The sequence below is a fragment of the Dipodomys merriami genome, unplaced genomic scaffold (genome assembly GCF_024711535.1).
Source record: "Dipodomys merriami isolate MVZ:Mamm:240054 unplaced genomic scaffold, mDipMer1.0.p SCAF_104, whole genome shotgun sequence".
Lineage (NCBI taxonomy): Eukaryota > Metazoa > Chordata > Mammalia > Rodentia > Heteromyidae > Dipodomys > Dipodomys merriami.
The window spans coordinates 374,297-396,905 of NW_027202316.1; the positions used below are offsets into that span (position 1 = coordinate 374,297).

A 22,609-nucleotide genomic window follows, 5' to 3' on the forward strand; every position below is an offset into this window, starting at 1 on the left:
AATAATGGCGAATGTGATACTGAAAACCTGCAACACCTGTATCCTGTCCTTCATCTTTCTGGAATGAATCCACACACACAGAAGGAGAAGGAAAACAACAAAGATTTATTAAAGAAAGATAAGCAGAACTCTGGCTAGACAGGAGAGGTCTCAATGAAGGCACGGCCTGGGGTACGTTGTGCAGGTGTTAAAATGGTGTCAATAGGAGTGAACAATGTGACTGTTGAGATCATTGGACAGCCCGTGGGACATTTCTGTCCCCAGGCCCAATCAGAGGCTCCTCGAAGCCTGTAGGAGCTCTCATATGACCTTTAGCCCCGCACCCTCCTTTTTTATTTTTAAGTCGGTCGTGGGGCTTGAACTCTGGCTTGGGCTCTGTCCTTGCGCTCTTCAGCTCAAGGTGAGTGCTCCACCACTTGAGCCACAGCACCACTTCCAGTTTTCGAGTGGTTTATTGGGGATAAGAGTCTCATGGACTTTCCTGCCCGGGCTGGCTTTGAATGGCGATCCTCAGATCTCAGCCTCCTGAGTAGCTAGGATTACAGGCGTGAGCCACCGGCACCCGGCCCTTTAGCCCCTTTGACCAGGCTTGTCCCAGTGCACACCTCTGGGGTTCAGTCAGTTCACTGCTTACATGCAAGCGTTTCAAAGCCCCTCCTTAAAATGGGCTATGCTGTGATGCCCAGGGCCCAGCATGAGGGACTGCTCAGGGCCATGGTAATGTGGTGTCCAAGAGCCTGCACACAGGTCTGCTCAAGGCCACTGTGAAGGATGCAGAATCTTGAATGGAAAGAGGATCTTTGCCCTGGTTGCCCAGCCAGGCTCCTTTTCTGCTCCCAGCCACTGAGTCTCTAAGGGAGCTTGTCAAATTGTTAGGTTGTTACTAGGCCATCTTACAATCCTTTGATGTAATCTTCTATAGTCTTTGTTCACTGAAGTTCCCGCTAAGAAATAATTGTGCAGTCTCAACCATGTCCAATGACTATTAAAACTAGCCTTGTGTCTTACTTTAAATATCACATGGAAGGACGGGGAAGTTGGCTCAGTGGAAAGTGCTTGCCTTGAATGCATGAGGCCCTGGATTCCATTGCTTAGCACCACATAAACAGAAAAAGCTGGAAGTGGTGCTGTAGTTCAAGTGGTAGAGTGCTAGCCTTGAGCTGAAGAGCTGAGGGACAGTGCCCAGGCCCAGAGTTCAGGCCCCACTGACTGACAAAAATCAATCAATCAATCCATCAATCAATCAAATACCACATGGAAGTTTTCTTTCATGTCTAGTTTGAATCCAGGCTGTCACGGTTTTCCAGGAGATACTGTCTACATGACAGGGCTGGGGTGCATTTGTTGTGGTTTGAGTTGGACATGGTGAGGGGTGAATGCAGAGGCTTATGAAATTTGAAGGTGACCCTCTGTGTGACTCCAGGGCCACCTGGACCATCTGCCGTTGCTTTGTGACATCTGAATAAGAGGGCTTGCCGGAGGCCTGACTGCTCTCTGATGGGCTAATGCTGTCATCCACTCCAACAGGGTGGTGAAAATTTTCTGAGCCAATTTAACATACTCCATGTGGGTCGTGACTGATTTGTTATATGGCAGGAGGTGGCGATTGTTGGTGACAGCTTGCTCTGAAACCCATATTCAGAATTTGGAAGGGACAAATGCTTCAGGAATATCTGCACGTCACAAACACCTTCCCTTTTTTCTTTCTTGTTTTTCTCACTGTGTCTTTTGCATTGTGTCAAATACTCGTGTGTGTGTGTGTGTGTGTGTGTGTGTGTGTGCGTGTGCGTGTGCGTGTGCGTGTGCGTGTGCGTGTGTATGTGTGTTGCTGGCACTTGGGCTTGAACTCTGAGCCTGGGTGCTGTCCTTTGACTCCCTAGTGGCTAGGATTACAAGTGGAAGACATGGTCACTTCACTTCAAATGTTCTTTTGCTTCCCCTTTTATCCCCTCCCATTTCTTTTTCAACATTATTTCTCTCTCTCTCTCTCTCTCTCTCTCTCTCTCTCTCTCTCTCTCTCTCTCTCTCTCTCTCTCTCTCTCTCGTGATTTGAGTCCTAGGTTTTTCTAAAAACCTTTCTTTACTCTTCCTTTTCCATTGAGAATGTAGTTTTCAACGTGGAATGTGCTAAGAAAATGTCATTTCCTTTGGGAACAACTGCAGGACTCGGGGCTTTCATTTGTGGCATATTAATAGAAGTGAGGCCTAGAAGCTGGTGCTGAGTGATTTAGAGGTGACAGCACAGTGTGTCAGATGGACTTGATTATGATGGGGATAGCCAATTCCATTTTCACCAGATTTTGACCTCTTCATGCCATGCAATTAACAGCATGCCAGCCACAGACCATAACGTCAGAGTGGTGCACTGAATAATAGCCTGGAATCTTCCCTACCCAAGGACCCAGCAGGTATGGGGCATGCCTGGCAATGGAGCCAAGAGTGGCATTTCCATCCAGCCTGATGCTAGATTAAGTGAACTCTGCCATGTGTCCGCAGACAGCTGCTCCATGCAGATGGCTGATAACTTTAAAAAATCTGCAAGCTGATGTATCCAGAAGCCTAGGGGGCAATGGGCCCTTTGAATTTTGAGATAGATTGTCTATGTTGGCTGTTTAGAAAACAATCAGAAAACACTTCACTTTTATTGTTCAGCTATAGCTTAGAAGGCTCAAGTTTGGGCAATGAAACTAGATTTCAGAATAGATTTCCACAAGTCTCAGACACCCTGGACAGAGCCTTATACATAGAAATAGCTTCCCCATCTCCAGATGAGGGCCTTGCAGTGGCTGTGTGCTGAGTAGCTCATGTGTTGCTGACATGCATGTGGTAAGTCAGTATCAAATGGGAAGGGTATTGGAATCTTTAAGGATTAACCACCCCAATTGTTATTCCATTTTCTTAAAGAATCAGGTGATGGATCAGACTGATGTAGAGTGCAGAGCTGGACAGGAGTGTCAGGATCTTCCAGTAGGCACTGAGGCATTATTCAGAGCATGAACTTTGGGACTTTAGTGTCCTCTGACAATGGGCAGGCTTGGCCATGGTGAACTGGAAAAGCCACCATCATAGTTGATCTTTGTCCAGCATCACAAAAGCCAACTGAGCTGGTGCTGCACTGGCTCTCTGGTGTGGTGGTGGTGGTGGTGCTGAGAGGAGCACACAGGACAGAGATGGCTCTTAAAAGGATTATTTCTTTTCTCTCTTCTCTGTGGGTTTTCCTTGTAACAAGCTGAGAGCAAAGCAGACTTCCTCTAGGCTCCTGCTTTGAGCCTCCCTGAATCAGACGGCTATCACAGGTCTGGTGGAGTTCCCAGAGGACAGGAGCCCCTGGCTGGCTCCCAGCTTTCTTCAGATTCATTCTTTTAATTACTTGTTCTAAAGCAAACACATGACTGGGCATGGTGGTTCCCACTTACATTCCCTACACTTGGGAGGTTGAGGCAGGGGATTGTGAGTTTCAAGTTAGTGTGGGTTACCCAGGGAGGCCCAGCTTCAAAAATAACAATGGAATGAAAACAGTCACCATGGCCAAGGTATTAGTACAGATTTGCCATGGCAGCTTGACTGCCTGATATGAAGCACCTTCCCCAATAAGTGGTCCCGTGTGGGAGCAAAGGCAGATTTGAAATGACAGGATGAAAAGGCAAGTCAAAAGGCATTTCTACACTCACGTTCTCTGCTGCCCTCCTTCAACGATGCTTGGTCAATGGGGGTCCTGCATCCCTGCTTCTTTTCTTGGGAATTTCGGATGGTGATTCAGGGCTAGTGGATGGGGCAGCACACATTACCAGGTGCCTCCACTGGTCAGGTCAAAGATGGCAGGGGTAGTATCTTAGTCCCTTACTTTAGGGACAGAGTGCAACTCTATAGAGTTAAAAGACTGCTTTAAATTCAGTCCTGTGGCCAGTGATGTAATTCCTAGAGACATTTTATTAGGCGGATTAAATTACCATACAGGAAATGGTATTTCACATTTCATTGTGGAGGAAAGTCAAGTCTTGTGAAGGTCTTTACTGGAACCGGAGGCTGCTGCATGGCTTCTTGGACTTCATTTTCTCATCATCGCAGGCTCCAGAGTTCTTTGCTTCCAGAGTTCTTTGCTTCCAGAGCGCTAGCCTCGAGCTGAAGAGCTGAGGGACAGCGCCCAGGCCCAGAGTTCAGGCCCCACGACCGGACCAAAAAAAAAAAAAAAAAAAAAAAGATTCTCTGCGTTTTTCTGCCCAGACTGTCTTCCAACCTGATCCTCAGATCTCAGCTTCCTGCATACCTATGATTATAGACATGAGCCACCAATTACAGGCATGAGCCACCAGTGCCCACCAGCACTTTTTCTTTTAATTATGTGAGGGGGACAGTGGCTAAAGATCAAACTCAGTGCCTTGTGCATGATAGGCATGCATTCTACAGCTAATCTATGTGGAGGACTCTGCCTTATCAAGTGTGAGGTAATTATATGCGTACTTAGAACCTGCTTGGTTAGCTTTGATGTCAAACTGAAGATAACCATTTCCTTCTCTGTATCTTTCCACTAAATGGGTAGGCATTAAGTAGTTGACTTGAGTTCTGTATTGTTAATCATGTTTCTACCTACTTACTACAAGCCAGCCTTTGGCTCTAATTCCCATCAAAGCTAATATTACCTCACAGCATAGCTTCTCCTTTTGTATCAGTCTGATTTGAAATGCTTCCTCTTCTTTGGTTCACTGATGAAGTTTCCCCAAGGATGGGGAGAATAATATCATCAGCTGGTTTTGATGGTGTAGCGTTTTGTATGGAGTTCAGGGAAGGAAGTGAATTGTGAAATGTTTTTCAGAGAATATTTCCTTTCATCCCCTTCTCTCCCCTCCGCTTCTCCTCTTCTTGTGTGTGTGTGTGTGTGTGTGTTTGTGTGTGTGTGTGTGTGTGTCTGTGTGTGTGTCTGTGTGTGTGTGTCTGTGTCTGTGTCTGTGTGTTTCTGTGTCTGTGTCTATGTGTGTCAGTCCTGGGTCTTGATCTCAGGGCCTGGGGTTTATCCCTGAGATTTTTCACTCAAGGTTTCACTCAAGGAGTCATAGCTCCACTTCCTAGTGGTTAATTGGAGATAGGAGCCTCAGGCACTGAGGCTCAGCCAGCTCTGGCTGGCTCTGAACGGACATCCTCAGATCTTCAGCTCCTTGAGTAGCTATTATTATAGATGTGAGCCACCAGCACCAAGTTTTTCCTTCATCTTTCTTAAGTTAAAAAGAATTATCTAGAGAACATTTCCTAGATATTCCTACTACATTTCTATTCTGAAATGTCTTAAGTAGTTCAGAAGGGGACTTCATTTTGGAGTGAGTTTATTTTTCAAACCAAAGCACAGCCGTCAATCATTACAGACTTTCGTGGAATGGTGAGTTTCAGAGGAGGGTGGGAACAGAGAGGAAGCAGACAAGGTAAGCCAAGTCAATTAAAACTTCCCTAGGGAATTGACTTTCCTGCTGATAATGCCTGCCATCTGAGTCCTAGGAACTTGGCCAGCTGAGATTTTCTTTTTTTTTTTTTTTTAAAGAATTTATTTCATTGTAAAGATGCTGTACAGAGGGGTGACATTTACATGAGCAAGGTACATTTCTTGTTGAACATGGTTGTTCTCCCACTATCCCTTTCCTCTCCCCTCCCCCCAAAGTTGTAAAGTTCATTTCCAACATAGTGACCTGTGACTATCATTGTTGCAATAGGTCATCTCTTGTATTTCTTTCAGCATTTTGTTATTTCCCTTTCTTTCCCACAATCAGATAAATGCGTGTACAAGATGGAGGGTACCAGAACCAAAGACAGAGATTGCCAGGGACAAACCAATGGAAAAAGATAAATGAAGTAAAATAAGAAGAAAGAGCTAGCTATAGTACATTGTCGACCTCAAGGTTGACAACTTATAAAAAAGACCCGTTGTTTCCATGTCATTTCAATAGCATTTTGTATGATCATATGTACATAGCTCTTGAGCTAATATGATTCCCTGTCAGGATTAACCTAGGCACATACTACTTATTACAGATGAGAGAAACCATAGAGCCTATGTTTCTTTGGGTATGGCTTACTTCACTTAATAGGATTTTTTCCCCTAGTCTTTCCATTTCCTTATGAAAGGGGTAATGTCATTCTTTCTGATAGAAGCATAAAATTCCATGTGGTAAATATACCACATTTTCTTGATCCATTAATCTATTGAGGGGCATCTGGGTTGGTTCCATATCTTAGCTAATGTAAATAAGGCTGCAATGGACATAGTTGTTCTGGTAGCTTTAGTGTGGCCTAGTTTGAGATCATTTGGATAAATGCCCAGGAGTGGGATTGCTGGATCACAAGGGAATTCTATGTTTAGTCTTTTGAGGAACCTCCATACTGCCTTCCGGAGTGGCAAACCAACTTATATTCCTACAAACAGTGTAGTAGTGTTCCCTTTTGGCCACATCCCCACCAGCATCTGTTATTATTTGTTTTCTTGATAATGGCTATTCTAACTGGGTTGAGGAGGAATCCCAATGTGGTTTTGATTTGCATGAGAACTTTAAAAACTTAAAAAAGGAAATTACAGATATTTAAAGAAGTGGAAAATCTCCCACATTCCTGGATTGGGAGAATTAACATAGTGAAAATGGCAGTACTGCCCAAAACTATCTACAGATTTAATGCAGTACCTATCAATATCCGAACAACATTCTTTAATGAAATAGAAGAAGCAATCCAAAAACTCATATGGAACAATAAAAGACCCTGAATAGCAAAAATAATCCTTAGCAGGAAGAATAGTGCTGGAGGAATATCATGAGGATCAATGGAATAAAATTGAAGACTCAGACATGATCCCACGGACTTGTGGCCACCTAATCCTTGATAAAATTGTCAGATGGAAGAAAGGTAGTCTCTTCAACAAATGGTGCTGACAGAATTGGCTACACACATGTAGAAAATTTTAGCTAGATCCTTACATATCACCCTGAACCCAAATCAACTCCAAATGGATCAAAGACATTAAGTTTGTAAAAGCAGAGATCCTGAAAATATTACAGGAAGGGATAGGGGATTTGCTAGGGCTTCTTGGCACAGGATGAAACTTCCTAAATAAAAATCCAGAAACACAACAAATCAAAGAAAGTCTGGATAAATGGGATTACATTAAACTGCAAGAGTTTCTGCATGGCAAAGAACATAACTAGCAAGATAAATAGAAAGCCCACAAATTGGGAGGAGATCTTCACTAACTATACAAAAGCCAAAGGTCTCATATCAAAAATACACAAAAATTAACTCCCCCCATAACTAATCCCCAAAGAAACAACTACCCTATTAAAAAGAGACTTCTCTGGAGAGGAAATAAGAATAGCCAATAGACATATGAAGAAATGCGCAGCGTCATTGGCCATAAAACAAATGCAAATGGAAACCACATTGAGATTTTCTTATAGGACAGATAGTGAAGGCTAGTTTGCTATTGTTGTCTTTTGCTTTTTTTCATCTCCATAGTGAAAATGTATCCACCCAAATGACATATTTTTACTTTACAGGTATGTTTCCTGGTTTTATTTACACATTAGACAGATAATGTTTTGTTCCCAAGGAACAAAACGGTGAAAAGGCTGAGCACAGTAGCTCATGCCTATAATAGCTACTCAGGAGACAGAGATTGGAAGGATCATGGTTTGAGGCCAGCCAAGGCAAAAAAGTTGTTGACTTTCAGTCCTTAATTTGAATCTGCTTGAGTTCAGGAAGCGATGGGGCATAAGTACTTTCATCAAGTACTATGTCTAAAATGTGTTTGAAGAGAAAGTAAGGCTTGGTTATAGGAAGAAACTAATGGATTTTTTTTATATAGCTGTTAAGTTTACCTAGAAATCGTCCAGGGAAATCTTACTGCTGCATCTACATTGGTATAGCCATAATTTTATTGTTCAAGGCTACTGGTTGGCAGATGTACATTTTATGTATATCAATGAAAGGAAGGGAAGGAGAGAGAGAGGAGGGAAGGAGGAAGAGAAGGAAGGAAGAAAGGAAAGAGGAAGGAAGAAGGGAAGAGACAAAGCAAAGAAAGAAGGGAGTCCAACTAGTTAAGCAATTATCAAAGGCCTCCATTTTTAGGTATTTAACAATAGATTGTAGTATATGCCAGGTGCTGGGGGCTCATGCCTATAATCCTAGCTACTTGAAGGTAGCCTTGGCAGGAAGATCCATGAGACTCTTTTATCTCCAATAAAAACCCACTCATAAAAAGCCAGAGGTGGTGTTGAAGCTCAAGGGTAGACTACTAGCCTTGAGCAAAAGAAACTCAGGGACAGTGTACGGGCCCTGAATTCAAGTTTTTTTTTGGAAAAATATAAAAAAAGATATGTTGAAAGAGTACTACTGGACTTAATGAAATGTAAATACATACACGCTTATGCATGTACACACGCACACATACACATACACACACACAGAAATACAAGGGGAATGCATGTACAAGGGTCATTCCTGAAACATCTACCTATGGAGCCAAGCTATCTTGATAAGCTTCTGACTTGGCCACATATTTTGCCACTTGTGTTGTCGATAGTGTTGGTGACTCAGGTAAAAAGAAGCTAAGAAAGAGGGAAACTTCCCAGTGCTTAAGCTACTGGTCATGTGCTATGTTATTGTTGGGGCTTTGGTGGCTGCTGGCTGGGGGATTCCACTCCTTTATAGCTGTACAGTCATGTCCAGTTTGCGGTTAAAATATGCCCTGGCATCTCCTAAGGCTTTCTCCGGAGCTTGCAACTTATTCTTCTCATTTAATGGTGCCAATGTTAATACTCACACATTCTGCAGTGAAAGTTACTCCATGACAGCCATGCAAAGATATGATCCATTGAAATTCTTCACAGACTTACAACCATTAAAATTTGGAGCCAACAAAAAAATATCTTCCTAGATTGAGTCAATGAAAGATGCTAATGTTAATTCCAAGGCCTGTTAATTAAAAATAGAATTTACAGAACATGAGAATTCCCTAAATTGTCAATTTTCATATAGTCATAAATCAAAGTCCTAAGCCCAGAGCCTTGGGAATTTGGAATTCTTCATTTTCTGTGACACCTCCCTCCTGAAATGTTCATAAATATTAACAATACATTTCTCTTTCAAAACACATCTAAAGTGACTCAATTTGACTATGAATGGCAAGTTACAAATCTTCTTTCCTCATGAATCATCTGCTTTAGTATAAGAAATCTGACTTTAGAAGATAAAAAAAGGATATCCTTCTAATTATAAGAAAAAGCAACCGAAAAGTGCCTGCATTTGCAGCCCAGCATGACACGTCAGAGCTGTCTTTCCCTATCTTTGAAAATGTTTAGCATCATAGCCATAGGTGAAGAAAAATTATTCAGAAATGGAAATAGAGCAGAAATAGTAGGGTGACATATTCTCTCAACGTCATGTGGAGACATTTTTGAAAACAAAGCTGACCAAGGAGTATTGACTTTTCCCAGAAAACATCTTTGTGCTCAACTTCATTGTAAACTATTCCCTGAAGTCAGACAGCTGAGAGTTAGATGCTAAGGTGCAGATTTTTTTTTCTTTTTGTCAGTTGTGGGGCTTGAACTCTGGGCCTGGGTGCTGTCCCTCAGCTCTTCAGCTCAAGATGAGAGGTCTACCACCTGTGCCACAACACCATTTCCGATTTTCTGGTAGTTAATTGGAGATAAGAGTCTCATGGACTTTTCTGCCCAATCTGGCCTCAAATGTTAGCCTCCTGAATAGGTAGGATTATAGGCGTGAACTAGCTGAGTGCCTAGCTGAGTCTTGTATTTCTTTATTGATATATTTAGTCAATATTTTTATGAGTCCCTTTAGGAAAATATTGCTTTCTTGGAATTTAAACCTCTCAAGTCAAATAGTTATTTCCAGTCCTAATGGTCCATGTTTGTAGGTTGACAGGCATAGTTAGTTGGTGTGTATTCTAATTCAAAGGAACCTGCACCCCCAAGAATGTATGTTCAAAAGTAGAGGCTGAGAGTGAGTTCAACTTCTTTCAGGAATTCCAAATGGTCATCAGCTGGTGATTCTTTGAGGAGTTGGAAAGTATAAGGACTTGATTTGAAATTATAAGACTCCCTTCAGGAAAGCAGCTTGGGGGAGTGGGGTGGGGGATACAGGGCTGGCCCTGGAGCCAGCTATTTGTGTTTGCTTCTTAGTGCCTGCTATGAGTAGAAGTCTGCTCTCTTCACCATGTGTGTAGGGGTATCCTGAAGTTACCACTCATCTGCCAGGAACTTGGAACAATTCCTCAGTTCTCTGAGACTTCAGAAACCCTTAGTCAGAACTACAGAATTGTGTGTGAGAGACATTAACTCTTAGTTAAAAGACTGAATACAGTAGCTCACATCTATAATCCTAGCTACTCAAGTGGCAGAGATTGGGAAGAAATTTGATACTTCATCTCAAACACTAAAGCGAAGTGTGGTGGTTCTTGCCTATCCCACCTAACTGAAATCTTGAGTCAGAGGAACATGGGCTAGGCCAGCACTGGGCAAAAGCATGATAATGTATTTTAAAAAATAACAGTAACTATAGCCCAAAGTGATGGGGACTTGGTTCAAGTGGTAGAATGCCTGCATAGCAAGTACAAGACTCCTGAACTACCACAAAATAAGCCAACTTAGCTAGACTTCCCCATAACCTCCTGCTAACTGTCTTCTTATCCCTCTTTTCCTGTTAATCCCATTACTCTTTCTCCTTTTATTCTCTCTCTCTCTCTCTTTCTCTCTCTCTCTCTCTCTCTCTCCTTCCTTCCCTCCTACCCTCCCTCCCTCCCTAGTTTGCCATGCTGGGTGTTTAAGTGACACAGTTATTTGATTGCCTGGAGGTTTTCCATAGTGCCTTTATGAAATCTTTTACAGCACGTGTTGAGCAAGGTAACAGAAATCAGTGAAAAGACCTTCTTTCTGCTCTTTTTGCTGTTTTCCTAAGGTGCTGTGGCCTGAGCATCCCTTACCTGAAAAGCTCCTGACTGGAAGTTTCCAGAGCTCAGAGGTTTTTAGACTTGGAGAATAGTTGCATAGACTTGATTATTGAGCATCCTTTGATCTGAAACCCTAACTGCCTCAAAAGGGCTCCAAACGTTCCACATGTTGGAGCATTTTCTGAGTTTGGCTTTTCAAACTGGGAACGTTCAACTTGTAATTCTGCATAGGGTCAAGTGCTGTGTGGTCCCCGAATAACCAAAGCACAGTGATGTCACACCTTATGTAACTCCGCACCTGGAAGTCAGGTACCTGCTGTAGAATGTCTGAGTTCCTCCATTTTGGTAGAAATGCTACCGAATCTCTTTGCCAGAAATCCTTATAAATAGAACAGATGATCATCCTGGTAGCACACTGGAAATGTCCATGCTTGCATGCAGGGAAATAAAGGTTGGATATCCCTACTCTCTTTGGGGACTTTGGATTCTTTAGTTTTGCCTGGTCTGTTGTGCAGAGTGCTGGGGTTGGGGGCCTGGTGGCAGCATTAGGAAGAAGTCTCCTGAGCTCAGTATATGTGAGGTGGGCAGGAAGACTGACTTCCTGCTGACACCTGGAGGTGCAGAGGGCTGTGTGGGTCCCCAGGGCTCTGGCCTAGAACAAGAGGGAGGCTTTTCACAGGAGAGTGCTGTGGAGGCACTGGGGTTGAACCTTCCTTTGTCATGGGCCATTGACAGCTGCCATTGATCCAGGGTCCACCTGGTGCTCAGAGCACTTTCTGGGTAACATCTCCGTGTACCTTCCCGCCAGGCCAGTAAGAGCGGTAATTCCTCCACAGTGGGGCAGGAGGAGCTGTGACTACAAAGGTAAAATTAACGTTGCCAAGAGCAGCATCTCATGTGGAAGATTGTGTTGGAATGGGTTGGAATGTGTCAGGCTGCCTTCTGCACTGCTCCTTTGTTCCTGAATTTATTCCTTCCCACCCTCCACACCAGGCTGCCCAGGAAGGGGGCACCTGTACCCACTTGGAGATAACAACTGCCTTTGGGTGCTGTCCTGACAACGTAGGATCCCCACAGAAGTTTCCACAGTGAGAGCATGGGGTCGGAGTGGGGGGGTGATCCTTGACTAGAAAAAGAGGAAGAGAAGAAAGCATGCTCTTTGCAGATGAGAGGGGATTTTTATATAAATGTGTTAAGAATGGTTTTACAAGGACTGGACACGTATTCCAATCTGCTCAGGAAAGATTTGTGTGTGGAGGATTATGATGTTCATGTTAGTGTTCCTTATCTGAGAGAAACAGAGGCATCTGCTGGAAGCCATGAAATGTAATATGAAAGCTGATCGCCAAGGATCTGGACTGTTTGGCTTCCTCTTGTGCTGTTGAGGATGGATTCCAGCTGTCCCTTACTTAGTGTGGCCTTAGCCACAGGGACCCCTGCAGAGTCAGTAGGAGAGGTGTCAAATGGAAGCAGCCATGTTCCCAGCCCAACAACCACCTCGAATGATCTTAGGTTTAATAATAATCTTACTTATATTATTTGATAATACTTAGAATGTGAAGTCCAGAGGTAATTAAACTTCCTTGCATTTGCTCCTGTCAGATCCTCATTTAATTATGCATTAAGTAAAGTATAGATTTTCTAAATTAAAGATTTCTTTATGAAGTATTTTTACTGCAGAAAGAAATTGGCAATCAAGTCTGTATCACCACTCAGATTTTGTTTTTCTTTTCCCTTTCCTCCTCCTCCAGCTCCCTCCCTCCCTCCCTTCCTTCCTCCCTCCTTCCATCCCTCCCTCCCTCCCTCCCTTCCTCCCTCCCTCCCTCCCTCCCTCCCTCCCTCCTTCCTTCCTTCCTTCCCTTTTTCTCTGTCTTTCTTTCTTCCTCTTTCTCTTTTTCTCTTTTATATTTTTCCACTAATAATGGTGCTTGAACTCAGGGCCTCATGCTCTCCCTTAGTGAAAAACTCAAGGCTGGTGCTCTATGACTTGAGCTATGCCTCCATTTCCAGCTTTTGCTGGTTAATTGGAGATAAGAGTCTCACAGACTTTTCTGCCCAGGCTAGCTTCAACCACAGTCCTCATATCTTAGCCTCCTGAATAGCTAGGATTATAGGTGTGAGCTGCTAACACCCAGCCCACCTCTCAAATTTAAGAGAGACTAGCAGTGTGCTGTACTTTCTTCAAATGTAACTGTTCTGTGACAGTTAAAGAAAATGGGCCAGGCAGATACAGGCAACATCTAACCCCTCCTGGTTTGCTTTCTTCTTTTTTAACATTACATTTTTATTTAAGTAGTTGTACAAAGGTGTTACCATTGAACACATCAGTTTATCAGCACAATGCGTCTTGATCATGTCACCTCTTTCATCATCCATCCCTCCACCCCTCCCAACCCCACTCCTTCCCTCAGTTTTCTGAGTTTCACTGTCTCTCCCTGTGTTCATTCCCTTCCCTTCTCTCTCCTGTCATAATGCTGAGTTATATTACTCTCCTGCATCTTTTTTTTTTTACTTTGGAAAGTGATTGTGGAAATATTAAGCTGTGTGCTAGCTAGTTATTATGGTTGAGGTTTAAAAAATATTTAAGAATGATTTGACAAAGAGAGACAGAGACAGAGACAGAAAGAGCCTGGCTCAGCGTGCAACAGTAAATGTGGCATAAAACCTCCAAACCTGCCCCTCAGCTTCCACTAAAAATGTCTCCTGTCCAGCCACCAGGTAGGGTCCACAGGAGCTCAGGGATGAGCATTTGTGATTCTTCAGACCTCCTTTTTCCCCTCTGGCTTGAAGGAGCATGCCCACTAGGTTCTATGCCATCTGAGGTTACCTTAGATTCTTCCTGAAGAAGGAGGACCCCAGATACCACTGTAGCTCAGCTAATAGGTCACCCTTGAGTCTCCCTAAAGGGGAATGCCCACTGTGTACCTCTTCATTACAGACCACCCCTGAGACCGTGCTCATCAGTGGTTTATCAGGACAGCATCTGTCTGTCTGTCTGTCTGTTTATCTATCTATCTGTATACATACATCTATTTGTGTATATATATTCCTTTGTGTGTGTGTTAGGGGCCCTAATCTTATGTTGCTTATGTAACATTACCAGTCCTTTTCATCTTCTGGCATTTTATTGCTTTTTGTTGTTGTTGTTTTTGTTGTTGGTTGTGGGGATTGAACTCTGGGCCTGGGTGGTGTCTTTGAGCTCTTCAGCTCAAAGCTAATGCTCTACCACTTGAGCCACAGTGCCACTTCCTTTATTGCTTTTCTTATTGGTAGTTTTTTCAGAGTCTTATTATCGTGGCTTAGAAAAGCACAAGACACTGTACACAGGGCAAATTGTGTGGGCTAAAATAAAACTAGTGATCTTGAACAGGTAAGGGAAAAAGAGCTAATTTGATACCCATATTTGCCAGTTCTGCAGAGGGGGTGTCACAAGATGCAATTTAAAAAGTTAAAAGTCAAGTTCAGCTCTGAATTTCAGTCCAGCAGTGTAGCAGTCTTGCTGGTCATTTATCCTCAGCTTTGACTGATTGTTTCTACCCTTCCTGCCATTTCTTCAGAAAGCTACTGCCCCTGAGCGTTCAAGACCACATAGAGGGATGGTGGCATGCATTTAGCTAAGCTTAGGTTGAATTGGGAAAAATTCCACTTCTGTAGGTAAAAATTGGCTGCCTATCAGCAGCTTGGTGGTTTAACTCTGTTTATGGAACAGAGTTATTTGTAGGTTGGAGGGTTTTGGAGCTGGATCCCATCAGAACCAAATCATCTACTACTTCTTAACAAAGGCAGGAAACTACCCAGGGCTGGGCTGTAATAGCCCTGCTGGTGACAGAGATAGCACCAGGGTGATATCCTGATCTCATGGTCCCTTGACAATCCGTGGAGCTTGTGTGGAGCTTTTTCTCTGGGCTGTGAGTTGAGCTAACACCCTGTCATGTCCCAAGACCAAGAGGCTTCAAATGCTGAGATTTGTAATTCTGAAGATGTGATTCCAACAGATCCTTTTCCTGCCACTGTCTTTGGTACTGTAGGGTGTGGCCCATGGTTCCTCCCTGCAAATGGGCTTACTTACCAGGTGGCTGAGTCTTTATGACAGGCACAGTTGGAAGCTGACCTTCAAGGAAAAGCCCAGTAAATACTGGAGCAGGGTTATGGATTAAAGTCCGGACTGTTTCTCATGTTCTCCTATAAAATGATTTTTTTTCTTGTTTCATGGCTGTGACATACACCTAATCAAATGCAAGTACAGAAAAAAATAACAACAATGTGTCTTCATTAGGAAAATAGAGGCAGAAAAATAATTGCTTATCTTTTCACCTCTACAGATTATTATTATTAATCCTCTGGTTGAATTTCTTTCCAGTTTTAATGCATCTTTGAAGTGCATAATGATGATGAGTCTATGTCTTGATTTATGTAATGAAGAGAATATTTTGTGAAATTATACATAGACTGGAATATATACTAATAAGGAAATTATATACAGTATATAGTTAACATAAATTTTATATTTCTATCTTTTTACTCTAGATAACTTCTCTATGTTCATAATTTTAAGATAGTAGGGTATTTCCTTGAGTAGATTGTCTAACGTGTCATTAATTTTTCTTTTAAAGAGGTAGTTTAGAGCACTGATTCTGGACTATTGAGCCTAGTTATAGGAAGAAACTAACAGATTATTTTTACCTAGTAAGGTTACCTAGAAGTCACCCAGGTAAATCTTGCTTTATCTACAGCCATATTTCATTGTTCAAGGACACTGCTTGGTACTGATTGATTGGTACTATTTTTGTGCCAGTTCTGGAGATTGAACTCAGGTCCTATGCACAGTCCCTGAGCTTTTTTGCTCAAAGTTAGTGTTCTACCACTTGAGCCATAGCTCCATTTATGGCTATTGAGTAGTTATTTGGAGCTAGGAGTCTTACAGACTTTCTTGACTGGGCTGGGTTTGAACCATGATCCTCAGATCTCAACCTCTTGTGTAGCTTTGAGCCACTGGTGCCAGCATGATTGGTACATTTTATGTACAACCAATGAAGGAAGGGAAAGGAAGGGAGAGGGAAGGAGGAAGGAAGGGATCAGAGTAAAGGAGGGGGGAAGGAGGGAAAGAAGAAGAGCAAGAGGGAGGGAAGAAAGAAGGAATGAAGGAAAGAAGGCAAGCCAACTGTTAAGCAATTACCAAATGCCTCCATTTTTAGGTATTTAAAATATATTTATTGAAAGAGCTCTACTGGACTTAATGAAACATAGATGTTTATATTTACATAACATTGATGTCAACATAACCTTTTTACACCTCAGTTAATTAATATTTAAGTGTACCCAAGAATGTCACTTACCTTGTTTGAGAAAAGCTATTTTTTGCTGTTGTCTGAGGTCTCTGTGACAGGTGACAGTTGCCATTGGGGAAGGGCCTGGGATCTTGCAGTGATCAGTGCAGATGATGGGAAACAAAGACTAAGATTTGCAGGACTCAGGGTTGGCCCAATAAACCATCTGAGGATCTATGAGATTCTTACAATATCTATTGATTAGAATAAGACCAACCAACATTTACAAAGAGGTCAGGTCATGATGGTGTCCAGGAAGCAAAATACTAGGATTTCTTTGCTAGTTCAGAGTTTTAGCATTTGCTTACCATGGACTTGCTTTCTAACCAGCTTGTAGGATGGGAAGGGAGGGGAAGGAGAAAGAAAGGAGGAGGCAGCAATGCTTGATAAGAAATGTACTCATCACCTTGCCCATGTAATTGTATCCCTCTGTATGGTATTTTCACAATAAAAAACAAAAGTGATAAAGAGGTGGGAAGGAAGGAGTCCTAAAAGGGCAGAGCAAATGGGCTGGGAAGGAAGGAGAGAGGAAGGATGCTGCAGCCGGGGGCATCTCACCATCTTTGCGCTGTTCAGAATCCCATATGTGCTGGGCTGAGGAAGAAAATCACAGGAACCTTTATAAATGCCGACAGCACTATTTCATTATTCATAAAGACGGGTTCCAAAACCATAACTAGCTTTTGTTTTCAAGGAAGTTTATCCTCCAAGACATTTTTTGTTAATTGAGTTTTTATGATAATTCTATGTATTATAGACAATTGAGCCAAACAAATTGCTCACATTTATCCTTTTGCTCAGTGAGTTTTAACTCTACTTTTCCCACCTAATGAAGTCATAATCAACCTAGATTTCCAGAAAGATTGTGGGGTAGGGCATGACCTTTCCCGACTTCTCAAGAATAAATTGTAAGGGGAAAAAAAACCCTCAGAATATTCTTTTGTACCTAAGAAAGTTTAGTTTAAATCTGAAATTTGGGGTGTGAGAGTTTTTTTTATTTCTGTAGAACGTAGCTCTATTAAATATGTTATTTATTGTGAAAATACTGTACAGTACATTTCTTATCAAGCATTGTTGCGTCCTCCTTTGTTATTCCCCTACATCCCTTCCCTCCCTCCTCCATAACTACACTCCCCCTTTCCCCCGTCCACCCCCAGGCCTCCCCCCCCCGCCTAAATTGTAAAGTTTATTTTTCGACATAGCATTTTGTACATCTCTTGTTGCAGTTGGTCAACCTGTATCCCTATTTAAACAATTTGTTTTTCCCCTTCCCCTCCCCAGATTATACCAATATCAAATACAGTGCAAACAGGGGTTATACTGTGGGGGAGGGACATTTAAAAAATCATGTGGTATCTTATAAATCCATTAGAAACAATAGCAATCTTGGGGTTCATTTCACTTAACATAAACTTATCTGACCTTTTCTGCTTGTATCAGACATATACATATAAGGGAAGCCTTGGGACCTATGTTTCTTTGGGTCTGGCTTACTTCACTTAATATAATTTTTTCCAAGTCTTTCCATTTCCTAACAAATGGGGCAATGCCATGCTCTTGTGAGGTTATCTGAGTGTGTGTGCATGGGTCTGTGCATATGCATGTATGTACGTGTGTGCATGTGTGTATCCTGGTACACAAACATTAAGGTTTTCGTAACTCACTTCTGACGCTTGAAGGCAGGTGGTCTGTTCTTTACTATCTGGCTCAAAATTTCCAAAGTTACAGAGCAAGAGGAATGAAACGGGCTGGGGCCTAAGTATCATTGGCTGTACCTGCAGCCCCTCTTTCCATGCTGAGCCTGCTAGCTGCAGGATCACAGAATTAGCTCAGCTTTCCTTCATATGTCTAGAGTTAGTAGATGGTCTACCCACACTCACCATACCCACCCCGACTACCTCATGTCTTTCCTCTGTCCAGCTTTCCTGGACAGCTTCTCTGTTCTGACTTTTCTATGTACTGGCTGTGACTCTCCCAGTGGCCTTTATAAAAACTCTGTGTTGTGTCCTGAGAAGGCCTGCACCAGGCCAGGCACTGTGGATGTTGTGCACCAGCCTTGGCACAATGGACCTTCCTTAGTCCTCATCACTGTGCTCCTATTCATGCAGCCGGACATCTCAAGCCCTCTGGATGCCATATGATGGTGACTTCTCTGGGCTTCCTGAACTTCTTAACTTTTAGCCATGTTGATGGTTCCACAGTGTGCTTGGCTGTGGACTGTTTCCAGGGAAAGCCCCCCTCAGCAACTTGGAAACCCAGAGCTTTGTGCAGTGGGGGGCTATTGTCTGACAGCATGGGCTTGACATGACCATGTCGGGAAATGTAGGGCCAGGCTACAAGGTTGGGGGGTGGCAGGTGGGGAGAGGGAATGAGAGAGAGAAGGCCAGTCAGTCCACTGGTTTGGAATCTTACCAGCTGGCGTGTTTCTTTCATGAGTCTCCTTTGTGCTTTTTACCTGAAAGAATCAAATTTTAATGATGGGCTGTTGGGTTCTCATGAATTATTTGTAATCCAGATTTCCCTCAGTCTGTAGATGTGGGCTTACGTTTCTAAAACCTTCGTGTGTGTGTGTGTGTGTGTGTGTGTGTGTGTGTGTGTGTGTGTGTGTGTGTGTGTGTGTGTGTGTGTGTGTGTGTGTGTGTGTACACTAATGAGGCCTATATTGTGAGCGAGTCTCTGAAGACTTTTTGCACCTAAGGAAAAAGAGCTGTGTCAGTGTAGAGGCGCCCCTGCACCCAAGAGCTGTGACCTTGTTGTTAATGCTGGCTGTCACCTGGCTAGGAATGGAGTTCAACCCCACCGGGGAGCCAGGCGCTTGGCCTTCCTGTATGATGGTATCACTGTCAAGGCCTGGCCCCAGTAGGCTCTTGCTCCCCACCACTTCCCACCTCCCTGTCTTAGGTTGGATTTGATCATCCATCTTGTCTGTTTTCATCTAGACTATAGAGATTTTTATTGAGTCGAATGGAGAGACCAGGGCTGGAACCAGAAGACACCTTAAGGTTACTTGGTGGGATCTTTGGGGTCCGGGTCTGTGTGGGGTCACAGTCAGAAGCATTCAGAGCCTCACGGTATAAATGTGAGAGGCAGCTGGGGTTAGAGAGGCCTGAGTTGGGTCCACTGAGAGAACACAGGAGCTCCATAAAACCTGGCTCCCAGCCCAGGTCTTCAATGGACACAGGTTCTTAACATCACTTGTACTGGGCTGCTATAGGTTCAAAGCTGTGGCTTCCCTCATGCAGCACTGGGGACCCTGTGCCAAACCCCAAATGCTATGGAAGAAATTACTCTCTCCAATAGTTGTTCAAGCTGGAGAACCACCGGTGTAGGAAAGCAGAGATCCACTGCAGCTGAGCTTAGACAATCATCTCTGGGAAGGTTTTTCAGAATTTTCCCCTTTGAAGTTGCTTAGCTCCCAGCTGCAGAGTTTCACATGGGACTTCTTTGGGGTCCAGCCTGCAATTGAGGATTTGGAAGAGCTCACCAGAGATTGTTCAGTGTGGAAAGCATGTGCAAGCACCAGCATGCTCCTGGTGTGTGTGTGTGTGTGTGTGTGTGTGTGTGTGTGTGTGTGTGTGTGTGTGTGTGTGTGTGTGTGTGTGTGTGTGTGTGTGTGTTTCTGTGTCGGTGTTTTGGACCTCATATGTAACTCTCCTGCCTCTTGGAGATGGTGGCTTCAAACTGCCAGACTCTAGAGATAAAGGCTTTTTCCTAGTCAAAATGTGTATTCACTCTGCGATTTGTACTAAAGATTGCTTTAATACCCTATTTGTTGAGCCAAATGTAGGCACTCACATAGCACAAATACGAACTCCTAAATCCTAGAAGGCTTTCCTGCCATATGCCACCTGGCAGGCATTATCGTAATCATCTCTTTGTTACCCACATGAACGAAGGACTAGTGTGGCCTTGGTAATTGAGCACCAGCCCCTTTAAACATCCTGTGAGCTACTGCCAGCTCTGCTTCCCCAACCAAGAACCAAGAAGCCCTCTAAAGCACCAAGTACCAGCAGATTTCAGCTTCCTGTGGAGGTGCTACTGTGGATAACCATAGCTAGAAATGTGAACCACAGAGCAAGGGAGAGGATGCTGAATTGTATTTCCCATTTCTGAACGAAGAAGTCGGTTTCATCCATGAGAGGTCTGAACCCAAAGCAGATGAAGGACAAGGGATTCAGTTGTTGAACCTGAGAGTCAGTTATGTTGTAACGGACACTATATGAGATCCAGGAAGTGGTAAATCCAGGTTCTAGAGGATCTTCTGTCATGACCTGCGTTAATGGACATGAGTCAGGCTTTCTCCCTTCCAGTGAGTCTCAACCTGTGGCCCCACCATTACCATTTACTCCACCTAAAAAATGGTTAGACATTCAGATTCTCTTTGCTTTTCTCTTCCCTTCTTTTTCTTTCTTTTCTTTTCTTCTCCCCATCCCCCGTTCTTCGCTCCCTCCTTCTGTCCCTTCCTCCCTCCTTCCCTCCCTCTTCTTTCGTTGGCAATACTTAAGTTTGAATTCAGGGCCTTAAACTTGCTAGGCAGGTGCTCTATCATTTGAGCCCTTTTTGCTTTTAATCATGTTTCAAATAAGTTTTTGCCTGGGCCTTCTATACCACTCTTGTAGCTGTGATGACAAGTGCATACCATGGTACCCGACTTGTTAGTTGAGATCGAGTCTTCTAACTTTTTGCCCTGGCTGTTCCTGAACCATGCGTGACCCTCTCATCATTGTGTGCAGAGTATCTGGGGTTAGAGACATATACCACCACTCCCATCCAGAGCAGCTAAGATGACAGGCGCCATTCATGGCCTTTAAAGATACAAATTCTTGATCTCACTTCAGGCTTAAATAAACTAGACATTCTGGAAGCAGTTATAACTTTCCCTTGGATGGATGGTTGGAGTAAGTCAGTCTTGGATGATGGTTGGAATAAGTCAGCCAGAAAACTGGCATGTAGGTGACAGAAGAGATCCCGATGCATAGGACTCACACACCAAACGACTTCAGATGCTGGCTGGAACACAATCCATGGCCTCCCATCTTCCACTCCCACAGCCTCCCTCCGGTGCCCTGGAATGGGACATAGCTATTCCCCTTCCCCAGTGAGCTGTCCATTCTGATTCACAGAGCCTGACATCCACAGGACCCAAGAATGGTGTCTTAGAAGGATGTACACAGGCTTTGCAGTAAAAGTAGGGGGACATTTTAAGCCATTTATCTAAGCTCTTGCAACTTCCATTCCAAGACAGGTGGAAAAAATAGCATGGATACAGAAAGGAAAATAAATCTGTACCCAAAGCAGCTCATAAATAAGGAAGGAGTGGCAGAGCCTTGGCTGGGTCTCAGAGTATTTTTGTCACTGTACAGAAGCTTCCAGATATTTCAGCCTGTAATCCTTTTTTCTTAACTACAATTGTAAATAACGACAAAAGACCCACAAACAACAACAACAACAACAGCCAAGAAAAGTAACCAAAACACTCATTTGAAGGAGAGAGGAGGGGCTGGAAGAATGAGAGCCAGAATCAGAAAGAGATGAAACATAGCTCATTCCCAACTAGAAAAGGTTAGTTTAGTTTTATATAAAAATGCACTGATGTTTCATAATCTACATCAAAAGCAATTTTCAAATTGGCTTTTGTGTGGCAAGAGCCTGTTTGCTGGAGACAGTTAGGACATGGTTCATTGTAAATATGAAGGACTTTGGTCTGGTGTCTGGTGTTTGTGGCGGGGGGGGGGGGGGAGGGTTGGGAGGGCAGCAGAGAAATTACAGCTTTGATTAGAAAGGACAGATCTAGGCTTACTCTGCATGACACAATGCTGTTGACTGAGCAGCTCAAACTGAGCTAGAACTTGAGTCTGATGTTTGTTTGAAATTTGCTGGGAATTCCAACTGGTCAATCAGATGCTACAAAATTCTGCTTCAAAATCTGCACTCTGAGTTTACCCTCTGATTATGATTCCTGCTGGTTTTATATACATTAAGCAGCTTTGAAATTTTGAATGAGCTACAGGAACTCCAAAATGGCTCAGTTTTCTATCTTTCTTCTTTCTTTCTTCTTTTCTTTTTTCTTTCTTTCTTTCTTTCTTTCTTTCTTTCTTTCTTTCTTTCTTTCTTTCTTTCTTTCTTTCTTTCTTTCTTCCTTCCTTCCTTTCTTTCTTCCTTTCTTCCTTTCTTTCCTTTTTTGGTCAGTCGTGGGACTTGAACTCTGGGCTTGGGCGCTGTCCCTCAGCTCTTCAGCTCAAGGCGAGCACTCTATCACTTGAGCCACAGCACAACTTCCGGTTTTCTAGTGGTTTTATGGAGATAAGAGTCTCATGGACTTTCATGCCTGGGCTGGCTTTGT

General features: G+C 43.2%; 1 protein-coding gene across 8 annotated transcripts in view; it reads left to right on the forward strand.

Moving 5' to 3' along the window:
* LOC138810698 (uncharacterized) overlaps positions 1–22,609 on the forward strand; it is a 162,302-nt gene that overhangs the window by 116,757 nt on the left and 22,936 nt on the right. The window lies entirely within an intron of this gene.